At 44.8% G+C, this 13361-nt stretch overlaps 1 pseudogene; it reads left to right on the forward strand.

The window, feature by feature from the left end:
• Positions 1-707: 707 nt before the first annotated feature.
• On the forward strand, positions 708-5843 carry LOC119284101 (annotated as a pseudogene).
• Positions 5844-13361: the final 7518 nt, after the last annotated feature.

The following is a 13361-nucleotide window of genomic DNA, read 5'->3' on the forward strand; positions in this document are numbered from 1 at the left end:
AGGATGACGGATCCAAGTAGGTGGGCATCAGCGGCCCACCCTGGAACAGGGGGCCGTCGACGCCGCTGTTGGGGATGGCGGATCCCGACGGGCCGCCGAACTGGATGGCAGAGGAAGGCACCGAGGGGGACCACACATGTGGCTGTCGGGATGCTGTCATGTAGACCGGCTCGAGGGACCCGACGAGCCAGGCCGGTAGCGGTGATGGCGATGAGGGAAACCGGACCTGGTGGATGGGCACCCCCGGCACCGTCGTTTGGGCGCCCTGGGTCACGGACGGTGGCAGCTGCAACTGCTGGTGCGGCAGCGCCACGGTGGGCGCGACATGGGGCTGTTGCTGCAGCTGTATGGTGGAGGTGCCAAGGTGCGCCGAGGGCGGCGGCGGCCACGGCGGCTGTTGCGCGACGGGAGTGAAGGGGTTCGCCGAGGGGTGCGGCTGCCACGGCGGCAACTGTGGCGGCGGCGGCGCGGTGGCGAAGGGCCCCGTCGACTGCTGCCCGTAGGGACTGGTGAGGAAGGTGCGGATGCCCGTGACCGCCTGGGTGAGGTCCCGCAGGGCAGCCATCATCTCCTCTGGGGTGTAGACGGTGGGGGCGGCGAGCGGCGGCATCCAGGCTGCGGAACATACCGGCCATAACAAGCACGGCACCCCAGGCGCGGAGGTGGCCGGCAGCGTGGTGGTGGTTGGCGATGGCGGAAGTGTGGTGATGGGAAGAGGTGCAGACATGATCGATCCTGAAACAGCTGATACCAGATTGATAGGAGCTGGGATCCTACCAGGTCTAGCCCTTAGGTTGTAGGGATGGAAGGGGGGATGGTGAGGGAGTGGGTGCGGCCGATGGCAATTTGGCGCTATGGCCGCGCGACGAGAGTAGGCGAGGCAGGGGAGGCTAGGGTTTTAGGGTTCCGGCTCCCGAGGGAGCCGGGCAATAGTTATGACTTATTGCTTAATCTAAAAGGTGGCCTTACAAGTGTTTATATAATCCTCGAAGTGCTAATAAAAATAAAGATAAATTGGGCCTCCGCCGGCTATATGAGACGATGGTCATAACAAAGGGCACCTAAATTTGCAAGCTCGCAACGACTGCTTGGGGTGGATATGGCCGTCAAGCTCATCGGAGGGGCACCGGGTGGATCTGGCCGGAGGACAGGAAGGAGAAGATGGTGGTCGCCGCCGTGATGGGGCTCGCTCGACGGCCAGCACGCTAGCAGTCACGTGGTTGTAAAGCCGGGAGCCGCGCAACCCAGGTCATGGTTGGGAGGAAGATCTGGTCGGCGGCCTCCAAATCGCGATGGTGGCCGGTCGACTGTGGAGGGGGTGGGTGGGGCGTGCCAATTGGATCTGGCCTCGGAGATAACAGTGAGAGGGTGGCAGTATTCTGTAGTCACGCGTAACGTAGGCTTAGGTAGAAATAAAGCGTATACGAATTTTTTTTTGACGGTAAAAGTGTATACGAATTGACTGTATTTCAACCATATAGCCGAATGAAATGGAAAAATAGGACTTTTGGTAGTTGGCCCAATGGACCATTCGATAGCAGACGGAGGCAATTCCCGCTCTGAATGGAATGCGAATGAAAATGCCTTTATCCGGAGATTGAGCGGTTCGTGCGCCCACACAGTGACGCGTGGCGATCGCTTGACGCGGTTGATTTTTCCAGAAAATCAGCCAGATGGTTTAATACATTTCCTTTGATTATATGTTAATTTGATGTCATATATGTTACTATTATTTTCTATAAGGTTGGTCAAAATTTTAGAACTTTAACATAAAACAAAAGCTAGATGTACACTTATTCGCGGACGGAGGGAGTAGTTAGCTACCGAGCAACTATTTTGTCATATAATATAATTTGCTTTAAGGTGTATATACATGAACATTGCGAAAACATTGTCAAAACATCAAGCCCATCCCCCCCTCGTCCAGACTCTTACCTAGTCTTAACTAAATAAACCACCACAGCATTTTGACTGTTCTGATGAGATAAACCTATCAAAGGTCTTGGAATTTCCATCTGGCTTATATATATTTTGGAATTACAGAAGTAATTTTTCTTCATCTGTTGTTCTAGCTACATGGTTGAACTTCTCTTTCTAATTAATTATTTCTGGCATGTTACAGGTACGGCGTTGAGGTGCCGGCGAAGGAGGCGGCAGAGGCACTGTCGCCTACAGCGGACGAGCAAGCGTCTGCATCATCCGCTAGTTCCGGAGATGAAAAAGAGAAGAGCAACGATCAACTCATGCTAGCAGTGGCAACTACTAACCATTATAGTGTAAGAGGGACATTTTACCAGCCTCGTACGCCCGAGGAGAACATTATGGTGAAGCTAGCCGAATGGATAAAGGATGTCGCACAAGGCCGCACTGCTGAGGGGGAGCCCATACCATCCGTCGCCATTGTGGCACCGGATAAGGAGGAAACCCTGGCTATTGCGGAGAAAGCTTCGGTAATGTGGAAAGAAAGTTGTTCCCACGGGCGCAGTGTCATGATCGACATCCCAGCAGTGCACATCCTTTCGCGAGCCCTTCGAACTCGGGACATTCTGTACTACATCCTGCGGAAGCTTCAATCTGTCAAACCACAGCCCCAACAACAGGAAGGTCAAGTCAGTGAAGAGGAGGCTGAAAAAATAAGAATTGATATGCGCTTAAAAATATATGAGCTGCTCAATGATATCACAAAACAAATCCAAGCAATGAAGGTGGACAAGAAGTTTTCTGAAATCAAGGACAAAATGAAAGGAATGAAGGGCGGACAGCTGTAGATCAACCTACAACAAATGGATGAAGACCCGCTGGGTCTGCCAGAATCTGTTAAAGATGAACCCTTATTGGTACTCCTTCGAGCGCTGCGGCAGCTCAAGCACAAGCCTATTGAAGGTGAGCCTACTACCAACCAAGACCAGGAATGGAAGGAAGACACATTCACGCACAAATATATCATCAAGAGAACAGCCGAGAAGCTTAAAGGGCACATGGAAGAAGATGCAGGCACAGAGGCAATTCGTCTCAATGAAGCCCATTATGAACAGATCCTAAGCGAGGTGTTCCCCCCGGTGACCACCAAGAAGAACCGGCAGATCTAGGAGCAAGCCACCGCCGTCAGCGCCACTAGCACCATTATATTGGTCGAGGATCAAATCAAAGAAATGATCCGCAAGGTCCTTCAGGAGAAATCCGTGCACAAACCAGGTGCTGATGGTACACAAAGTCAGCATTGTATCCCCGATGCTCTAATTGAAGAAACCATAGCAAAGATTCAGGAAATCAAGTGCACGATGCAAGACCAGCTCCAGATCAAAGGAATCATGGACAAAATTGAAGATTGTTTGACAAGACAAGATGACAAGATCCTGGTTATCCTCAAACTCGATGCTGACTGGGTATCCAGATGGGAGGAGACCAAAAATGCTTTCAGCATGTTTGGTCGCATAGCTGGTGCATTGATGTTGACATTCAAAGATAACATAGCACGAGCCAAAGAATATTGCTGGCCCGTGCGGGAGCCTATAGACTGTTGTCTTCTTGGCCTCTACCGTGATACTGCACTTGAGCTTACAAAAAACCACATGCTTGAAGATAACCCGAAGATTTATCTTGACATCTTGGACAAGTGTAAGCAACATGAATTCTGCATGAAGATCTTCATTCATGCTTTGCACGCCAACCCCAAGAGGAGCAATGAAGAGCTAAGAAAGTTGCACAAAGCCCTGCTGCCGGTACCTCAAGCTTCACACACATCTGCACACAACTCATTGGACAACAATATCATTGCTAAGAAGATGTTCATGTTCTCTTATAGTGACCTGCCTAAGGAATATAGGTCCTGCTTGCTATACCTCGCAATTTTCCCTCGAAGACAACACATCAGGCGGTCAACCTTGATAGCACGGTGGGTTGTAGAAGGGTTGATAACCAAGCAAGACTGGGCCAGTTCAGTTCGGCATGCCAATCGATGTTTTGAGGCGCTCATTAACCGGTGGCTTGTTTATCCTGCTGATATTGGTGCTACAGGACAGGTGAAGAGCTGTGTGATAGGTGATGTAGTTCATGGATTCATAACCAAGATCGCCAGAAAACAGCGCATTGTAGAAACACGCCTGTCACATTACTTGGCTCGCCACTTCTCCATCTTCAACAATCTCCGAATCCGTCGCTCTGATAAAATCAACAGATTCTTTGAAAAGCTCTATGAAGAATCATTTCGAGTATCCATTATCAAGGTGCTAGATCTAGAAGGCTGTAAATGCTTTGGTGGTAAGAACCAGCGGTACCTCAAGGACATCTGCAGGACGATGTTACTGCTCAAGTATCTGAGTCTAAGAGGAACAAATGTTAAACAGCTGCCGAGTGAAATCAACAACCTCCGTGAGCTGGAAGTATTGGATATTCGGGACACCCATGTGCCTGAGTCTGCAACAGTAAATGTCCTACTCCTGAAGCTGAAGCGTTTGCTGGCTGGACACGCTGTGCTGAACTCAAGGGCAGGCAGTACTGAAATATCTTATGTTCCTGACAAGATCGGAAAAATGTTAAACATGGAGGTATTGTCCAATGTCAAGGCACGGAATCATCAAGTTTTGAAAGATATTGGAAAGCTATGGCAGCTGAGGAAGCTTGGTGTGGTTATTGAAGACAATGACAAACTCATTAGGAATTTGCTTCGAGCTATCAGCGACCTGCATGAGTGCCTCAAGTCTCTGTCAATCACTCTTCCCATGACTGAGCAAGATCCTTCCAACGAAGATTTTTCAGATACTGTTCTCAATTATTATATAAAACCTCCCAAGCTTCTTCTTGAGAGATTAAGCATTACTGGAACCACAAAAAAGGGGAAACTTCTTCAACTGCTGATCAAACATAGTGACGAATTCCAACTTGCGAAGATAACTCTAACTGGAACCCGACTGAAGCAGGATGATCTAAGGGTCCTCAACGAGCTTCCCAATATTGTTTGTCTCAGGCTCCAGGACAAAGCATACACCGATGGCAAGCTCACCTTCAAGAAGGACAAATTCAAAAATCTCAAGTGCTTTCTTGTTGAGGGATCCAACATGACTGACATCTTGTTTGAAGATGGAGCAGCCCTTAAGCTCGAGAAGATCATTTTATGCTCCACAGATATCATACAATCTCTTTCTGGAGTCGAAGACCTTCCAGAACTGAAGGAAGTCGAGTTGAACAACAACAATAAGCTTTCATTATTTGACAAGGCCGAGAAAGTTTCCAAGGTGACTCTTTGTGGTACCAAACTGAGCAAAGATGATCTAAAAATGTTTGCCAAGATACAGTATATGCGCTGCCTAGTGCTGAAGGAGAAAGCTTGTGTTGAAAACGAGATTTTGTTCAACAAAGATGAGTTCCCAAGGCTCAACCTTCTTATTGTCGACGGTTCATCTATCACCAAGATAGAGTTTGCCAGCGGATCTGCTCCCAAGCTGGAGAAAATCATCTGGTCCTTCACAAGGGGCACTGTGGAGAGTCTCCTCGGCATTGTCAACCTTCCAAAATTGAAGGAGCTCGAGTTCAATGGCGATTTGATCCCTGATGAGTTGAAAGAAGCAATTAACAAACACAAGAACAAACCCGAGCTTATGCACAACCAACCAGAAAACCAATACCAAGAAATGGGAAACATAGAAGAAATGAGCAAGGCCGCAAGATTCCCATCCTGCTGGAAGAGCCAGGATTGATGCCAGAGGTGCCGTTCCTATCATATCCATTCATCATCAACTCTAGTCCCATCCCATGGTGTGGTTTGTGTGTGCTATTTGGCTTGCTGTTGTGTGTTTCTGTCCACAGTGCACGTGTGGACATATATATTCTGTATCTATGTATGTTGACTGATTGAGTGTGTGCCCCTGCTACTTATTATAAATTTGTGCCTTGTAACTAAGATTGAGCATATGTAATGGTGTGTACGGGTGTGCCCTGTAACTAAGATTGAACAAATGTAATGGTGTGTTGTTTGAGATCATGGATTTGGGTGTCTACTGTCTGTTTGAATACCCGAGTGGTTCATCTAAGCTCCAGAAACTATCCCCTGTAATCTATTGTGCGCTCTCTGTTTTTGAGTTCGCGCGGCAGACATGGCCAAATCCCACAACAAATTCCTGTAATCAATTCATGGCCAAAAACCAATATCTGAACCATCGCCGCGTTACTTGCATCGCGTCTCAAATCAATCGAGATCGACATCATTTTGCTAATATTTGAACTCCATACGGATCGGATCCGCCGGGCTGGCACCAACATACCACACGCGGAGCAGGGCGGTGCAGGGAGGCTCGTCGGCCGGCGGTCGGGCGGGGTAGCGGCGGAGAGAGGAGCGACGGGCACGACGCGGCGGTGCGGGAGCTAGCTACTGCTGCGCGGCGCGGTGCGGAGAGCTCACCGTGAGGAGGCGAACGGCGGCCGTGCTTGAAGGTGGCGGCGCGCAGAGGGACGCCAGGGAGGAAGGAGGAGGTCCGGCAGGAAGGCGGCTGCTCGGACGGCGTCGCCGTCAGGGGCTCAGGGCCCCGCCCTATGTAGCCGCCCCCGCTGCCAGCCGCCATGGCTCTCCTCTGCATCGGGCCGAGCTTGCCCAGGCCGACCAGCCAGCATCGCCGGGCTCCTCCGACTGCCACCTCAGTCTCGCCGGACATTGGCTCGAGCGCGACGGCGCATGACCAAACAGGAGATAGGGACGAGACGGGGCGCTGGATGGTTCATCTTATCGTCTTGACTTTACTTACCAAAAGAATACCGCGTGGCCTGGCGACTGGGCTCAATATGTCATAATTGTCCTTGATTTTTTTTAGGATCAATTATTCTTTTTTTTAGGATCAATTATTCTTAATTTTAACCGAGTGGACAACTGAGGTTTTTTAAACCACCAACCAAATGTTGCGATAGTATTTTGAGAATTTTACAAAACATGTCGTTTTTTGAAATTCTAGCCCTAAAAGTGTTAATTTTTTGCTATATATCTGTTAGTTAATTGATGATTAGTTGATGGTTAAGACGAGTACATGTATGAAAGGTTCAATTGCAGTTGAGTTAAACACTATTGTTCATACAAGTGCGTACTATAGTTGCTATATTGAGGAGTTAATTACTCACGCAATATACACATTACACTAAGAAAAAGGAGGCCGTGCAAGTCTTGCCAGCATCCTAGCAAGCTAGTGAGATATGCTCGAGCCCATGAGACATTCAAAGTGGCAAAGTACTACTGCTACATGGAGCCCAATAATTCGATCCATACACGAGAACGCGAGAGGTTAGCAGCAGTGCATTCAAAAACTCCCGTGTGACCAGACTAAATTGTTAGCCTTCTAGTAAGAGGAGCCATGTCTGGTGAATTTTGTAGAGATATGCGCTACCTCGAAGGCCATTAGAATTACCGAGTAGGAATTAATTTTCTTCTGATGCCTCTTATTCCTGAGTGGTTGTGCTATTTTTGTTATTATCTTGCATGCCTTTTTCCCTACTTAAGTGTTTGTGACCTTCGATATGCAAATGAAAGGAGGAATGACTATTGAAGTGTGGACGAAAAACAACCGAACCTTGCAATCGACTCTATGGAGATGGAGTTATATATCGGAAAAGTACAATTTACACATGTGAAGGTTGGTGCGCTATTATTTATTTTCCTTTTCTTTCTGTAGAGCATCTTTCATTGTAAAGTGCATGTGTGATTCTGCAGATGGATGTTACACCGGCTTGCCTATTTTAACTCCAATGGCAATCTATGGTTTTCTTTTTTCCAATATTATGGTTATTGGATACCAAACTTCATTTAGATCTTGAACGACTTTCAAATGCCAATATATCTCATTAAAAGGCTAAATACCCACGGACATTACAACTCTAGAGGCCAACTTCAACTAGGATGAATTGGAAGTCTTTATTTTTTTTCTTCCTATCCCTTTGGTGAAGGCCTCGGGGCTAGAAAGATTCGTTAAATTGTTCTTCAGAGTATGTTAGGATGTCATCAAAGGTGGCCCCCACACTTCCATTCACAAGGTCGATGAATTTAAGACATCATATTTGGGCTTTGTTAAACTCATAAAAAATCATCTTGTTTCACTAAAATGTGTATAAGTTTAAGCTACTTAGATTGTTCCATAGCTTTGCAACATAAAAAACCAAGCTATTGGCCATGAAGAAATCTCCCACCCATTAGGATATTGTGTCAGGACCCCCTCCATGACTTCCACTGAAGGTCATTTCAGGATATTCATCAAATTAAACATCAAAATCATTTTACATGGTTAACTAGACTTTCTTGCCGGAGGTGCTTGCCACTTTCAGTTGTGGTCAAAACATACATGAACTAGCTATGTTTTCTCTTCACCATGATCACATCCGAGGTACTCCAGAACGATGATCTGGCATGTCGTTTGACAAGGATTGAGGTCTCCATCATGCTGTTCATCCTTGCTACTGCCTCCCTGCAAAAGCGGATTATGCAGGAGTGAAGTATGGATTGGAAAGCCTATCATAGCAAAATGCATTTTTTTCATGCTCTCTCTTTATGCGGGTGATGGGGAAATGCTTTCTGATTTGGGCGTTCATGAGATTCCTACAATTGTGAAAATCTTAATAAAGTGCTTTGATGGTGGCTGCTTACCAACCTAGAAAGAAAAGAATTTTTTTTGATAAGATCCCAAATGGGCGATTTACATGGATGCACCTTTCTTTCCATGCGAAGATGGGATGCTTACTTACTACGGTTGTCCGTGCACTTTAGGAAGCCCATCAACTTTGACTTCTAGCCACAAACTAATAGTGTGGGATGAAAGCTCAAAGGATGGAAGGAAGAATTTTACTTGTGCTAGAAGAATTATTCTCGCTAAATCTTGGTTCTGGTGATTGGTATTTATAAAACTTTTGGTTCTTCATCCTCTGAAAAGGTTCAACTAGAAGATTAATAAGATGGGTTGTAAAGTAGACAATGGCGATCAAGCATGTCATGGCCACTCACTCGTCAACTGGAGCTCAATAGGTGGCCTTCGAATCCTCAATTTTGGTGAGCTCCGGTATGGTCCTCCACCTTGAATCCATGTAGAGGAAAGTCCTACAGTGACTCCAAATAATTTGTACATGGTACTAGAGTAAGTAGCAGCATGGAGCACGAGTATGCACTAGTTGAGATTTGGCAGTGATTTTACCCTTTTCAGTGGGGATTGTTATCACGTAGTACTAGTTTGCATCACTGTCTGTGCTTTACAAAACACAATAGTAACAGCTTCCAGCTCCCGCGAACAATTTTTCTGGATTCAGATTCAGCTCCTTTTCCCGCAAGGCTGATTTCAATACCTTATCTGACACGGTACTTTTTTGAGACGTTTATCGAGTTTTTTTGTGTGTGTATAGAGTTATATGCTACGATTCATTGAACCGGGGGACATGCTTGCGTGAGGTCATTCAAGTCAAACCCTGCTCAACATAGCATCATTTGCTACAGCGTCTACTACCATAGGTTCTGACTTTGTGTTGTCGCCTTCCTATGACTTGTGTCGACGCGGTAAACAAATGGAAATGAAAAGACTTTGACTACTGACGGCACCAAGGGTGAATGATAAGCGTCCTCCTAACATGGAGAGCATAAATAGTTGATGGAGCCAATCGTCTTAACGAGCAACATACAAAAGGGCAATTTGTGTGAGTTGCTTAAGAGATATAGTATCCAGCAAACAATGGCATAGTTCAATACAATTCCAATATATGCTAATGTGTTGATTTTCATTTAAAAAGGCTAGTTTGTGACAATTCTATAGCTTGGTTATATGTTTTTTAATTTATTATCATATCATTGAAGAAGAGGATAGTTTATTTTGCGGAACCGGCCTGCTTTGTGGTCTATTTCCTCTGGCCAACCAGAGTGTTCAAACCGGCTAAAAAAATAATGTCCGCAATAATAGGCTGTACTTAAAACAAACCATGAATGTTTTTTACACATGTTCAACTAACTCAAGTTAGGCCCATTTATTGTCTACAAAAGAATCAATACAACTATGTTGACTCGAAGAAGGGCGTGGTAGAAACTCCTACCAGGACGACGTTAGAGAAGGCATGGCTGCATAGAAACCCAGGAGATAGATGTTGTGTGCAAGGTACCCTCTGGTTCATGCGGACATACATATTTGTACCTAACACAGTTTTCCCAAGGTCTCCCGATCCCACTTTATATGCATCCAGACGCTCATAACCTTACACGCACACTGTTGAATGTACGTATATGGAGGACATGAAAATCGTGCTATTTGCAAAGTTGCTTGTGGCCTATGCGACATGGAAAGCTAGTTTGGAGGCAATGGCACTTATAGTGCCCAACTAACAGTAATACACTAGTATTATATCACAGCGCAATGATCTATGAATGAATGTTCACATTATTTCCATTGACCATGAATTTACTTTACTCTATTAAGATCTCTGATGTAATTTTTATGGTGTGTTTGTTGGCATCTGATGAATTATTAATTTATGATTAGATTATTTATTGAATATTATTGAATCCTTTAAAGTTTATTTTTTGTGTAATTGAGTAGCTATGTATGCTTTTCGAGTTATTTGCCTTCTCTAATCAAGATAAATGGGTAGTTCTCTAGGGACAATGGTGCATAGTACTAGGTTCAATCTTTCGGTGGTATATATCCCAATGAAGAATAGGGACAAGACACGTATTTGTATTGTTTCTATTAAAGGATAAAATGACAGGGTTCAATATTATTACTAGATTCCTTTCTATCTACATTATCTCATCTTACTTACTGTGTTGCTCTGTTTTATTAATATGCATGCTGGAGAGTGTGATGCAACGGATAGCCCATGTCCATGTGCGAGTACAACGGATAGCAGTATCAAGAATCTCGGGAGAGCGTGACGCAAGCAAAGCCGCTGCAGACAGTGATGCAAAAAAAGGCGAAGCCATCCAGATCCCTAACATGAATCCGAACCATCAGGCAAACAGCTGAGCCAGTGTGAGCATGTCAATCCATCTAACTGCCGAACTACGACAACGGTTCGGAGCCCAAGAATTCGATGCCTACAAGAGAACTTCAGCAACTGGCACGAATGCTTCCGGAAACTCTCGCGAGAAGCTTATCTGAGGTAGGCCTATTAATACAGGCAGAGATGTCTCACGTATTCCGTACAGATATATACACACAGGAAGGTCATTAGATATACTGGGAAAGGATTGATTTTCTCCTGATGCCTCCGGTTCCCAAGTGCTTGTGCTATTTGGTTATTCCCCCTGCATGCCATCTTCTCTGCCTTTGTGTTTGTCACCTTTGACAGGCAAATGAAATGAGGAGTGACTACTGAGTGTGGCCGAACAAACCACTGAACTTTCTATCGCGTCGGTGAAGATGGAGTTATATGTGCGAGAAGTATTATTCACACAAGTGAAGGTTGGTGCACTATTTATTACGGTCTCACAATCTGAGAAAACCAAGATACCTGTGAGGAGTAGATCGTTGGCCAAACCAAAGCTTCCCAGGTTGCATATATATTAAAAGTAGTTTGCGGGCTATCAAAAAAAAGGAGAATTATACTAGAAAGTCATAGAATAATCAGAAATATCTGGCCTTTCACTGTGTGGGTCTGTCTTAACATAATTAACGGTTGAGATCAACAATTAGGGATGGAAAGCTCACGTTCTTAGGGATGGGAAGCTTACATTACAACTTTTTTTAATATAGTACAGACGCAAGCTCTCATACATGCGCACATACACCCACCCCTATGATGCACACACGCACACCCTACCCTTATGAGCACCTTCGAGAGACTGAGCCGGCATATCATCTTGAGATTTACGAAGTCGCCGTAGGTGCCTCGTCTTCGACGCGAACATCCACTCGCACTGAAAGCGCATCGCAGGAAATCCTGAAATAAATTTATGAATAATGCGAGCACCAGAACTTGAACCCTGGTGGGCTGGGGATACACTGTTCCTCTAGCCATCCAACCACAGGTTTGTTCCCACTTAGAACTTGGGAACGTAACATCGGCCTTCGATCCAAAATTTTCCCTCTCAAACCTAAAAAACTATCTCTTCCACGTATTTTTTTTTTGGACAAAGCACATACGCAGTCGCTCATATATACACGCATACACTCATCCCTATGAACACAAACGCATACCCTACCCTATGAGCACCGCGGAGAGACTGAGCTGGCATATCATTTTAAGGTTGAAGACGTCAGCAAAGACGCCTCGTAGTCATCGGGAACGTATCCTCCCACTGAACGCGCACCAGAACTTAAATCCTGGTGGGCTGAGGATACCACTGTCCATCTAATAACCATCAAACCACAGATTGGTACTCTCAGTTTTTTCTCCCATGTGCCTATACCGATCTATCTATTTCTATCCATTAGAGGTCTCTATCCATTCATAATTCACATTCCTAGATGTAGAGGTCTTAGCACGTGCAAGCAACCAATTTGACATATTTCAGTTTTTTCATGCATATACTCATCACCATACGAGTATGATCCTCCAGCTTTTGGTCTCCACCATCTATATCTACACGAACATCATCTCTCCGCAAATATCCTACTGTTAGTTGAATGTGAATTGCTATTTTTAAGTTGACATTTTTTACATTATTTTTTATCTAACCATTACTTCAATATGCAATCTACTACTTGGTATTTAAAGTTAGAAAGTTATGCTTACCTTCTGCTCCAACCTTTCAGTCATAATTATATGTTTTATGTAGAGCTAGCGTGCGTGATGTTTTTATGTAGAGCTAGCATGTGCTCCACTGATGAGTGATACACACGGTTCTTGATAATAAGTCAAATCATGTTTCTATTCACAGATGGACAAATCGTTGCTGCATCATATACTTGATTGAGCGTGCTTTCGGTGATTTTTGGAGCAGACAACAAGATACAAGTTGTATTAAGAATGTCATGCTCGGTTTTCTACACTTTACTACATATGCAGTGTACTTCAACATTTTTATCATTCCATAGATTTATTGCAGGTAACGATTCTAAGAGATTATTTGGTAATCATGCACTTCTCCGTAATGGTGGCAAAGGTAATCTTAAGTTATTAAAGATATTTGTATAGAACCATCCCCATAGTTTTCATACTAAATGTAACAAGATAAAAAATTATTTCCAAGGAACACTTTCATCTAGTAATCATATTATTTCATCTGCTAGGTAATCACAATGGGTTCCGTCTACTAAAATTACGCGAGGGAAACTTGCAGAGAGATATATAGTACCTCAAATATTCATGTTTCGTCTAGTTACATGTGTACCTTTGTAAATAACCCTAATATGCGTGCTACTCTTCCATGACCAATTAATGTGACATAATGGGTTAACATTTTAATACAAGTGTAC

The sequence above is a fragment of the Triticum dicoccoides genome, chromosome 4A (assembly GCF_002162155.2).
Source record: "Triticum dicoccoides isolate Atlit2015 ecotype Zavitan chromosome 4A, WEW_v2.0, whole genome shotgun sequence".
Taxonomy (NCBI): domain Eukaryota; kingdom Viridiplantae; phylum Streptophyta; class Magnoliopsida; order Poales; family Poaceae; genus Triticum; species Triticum dicoccoides.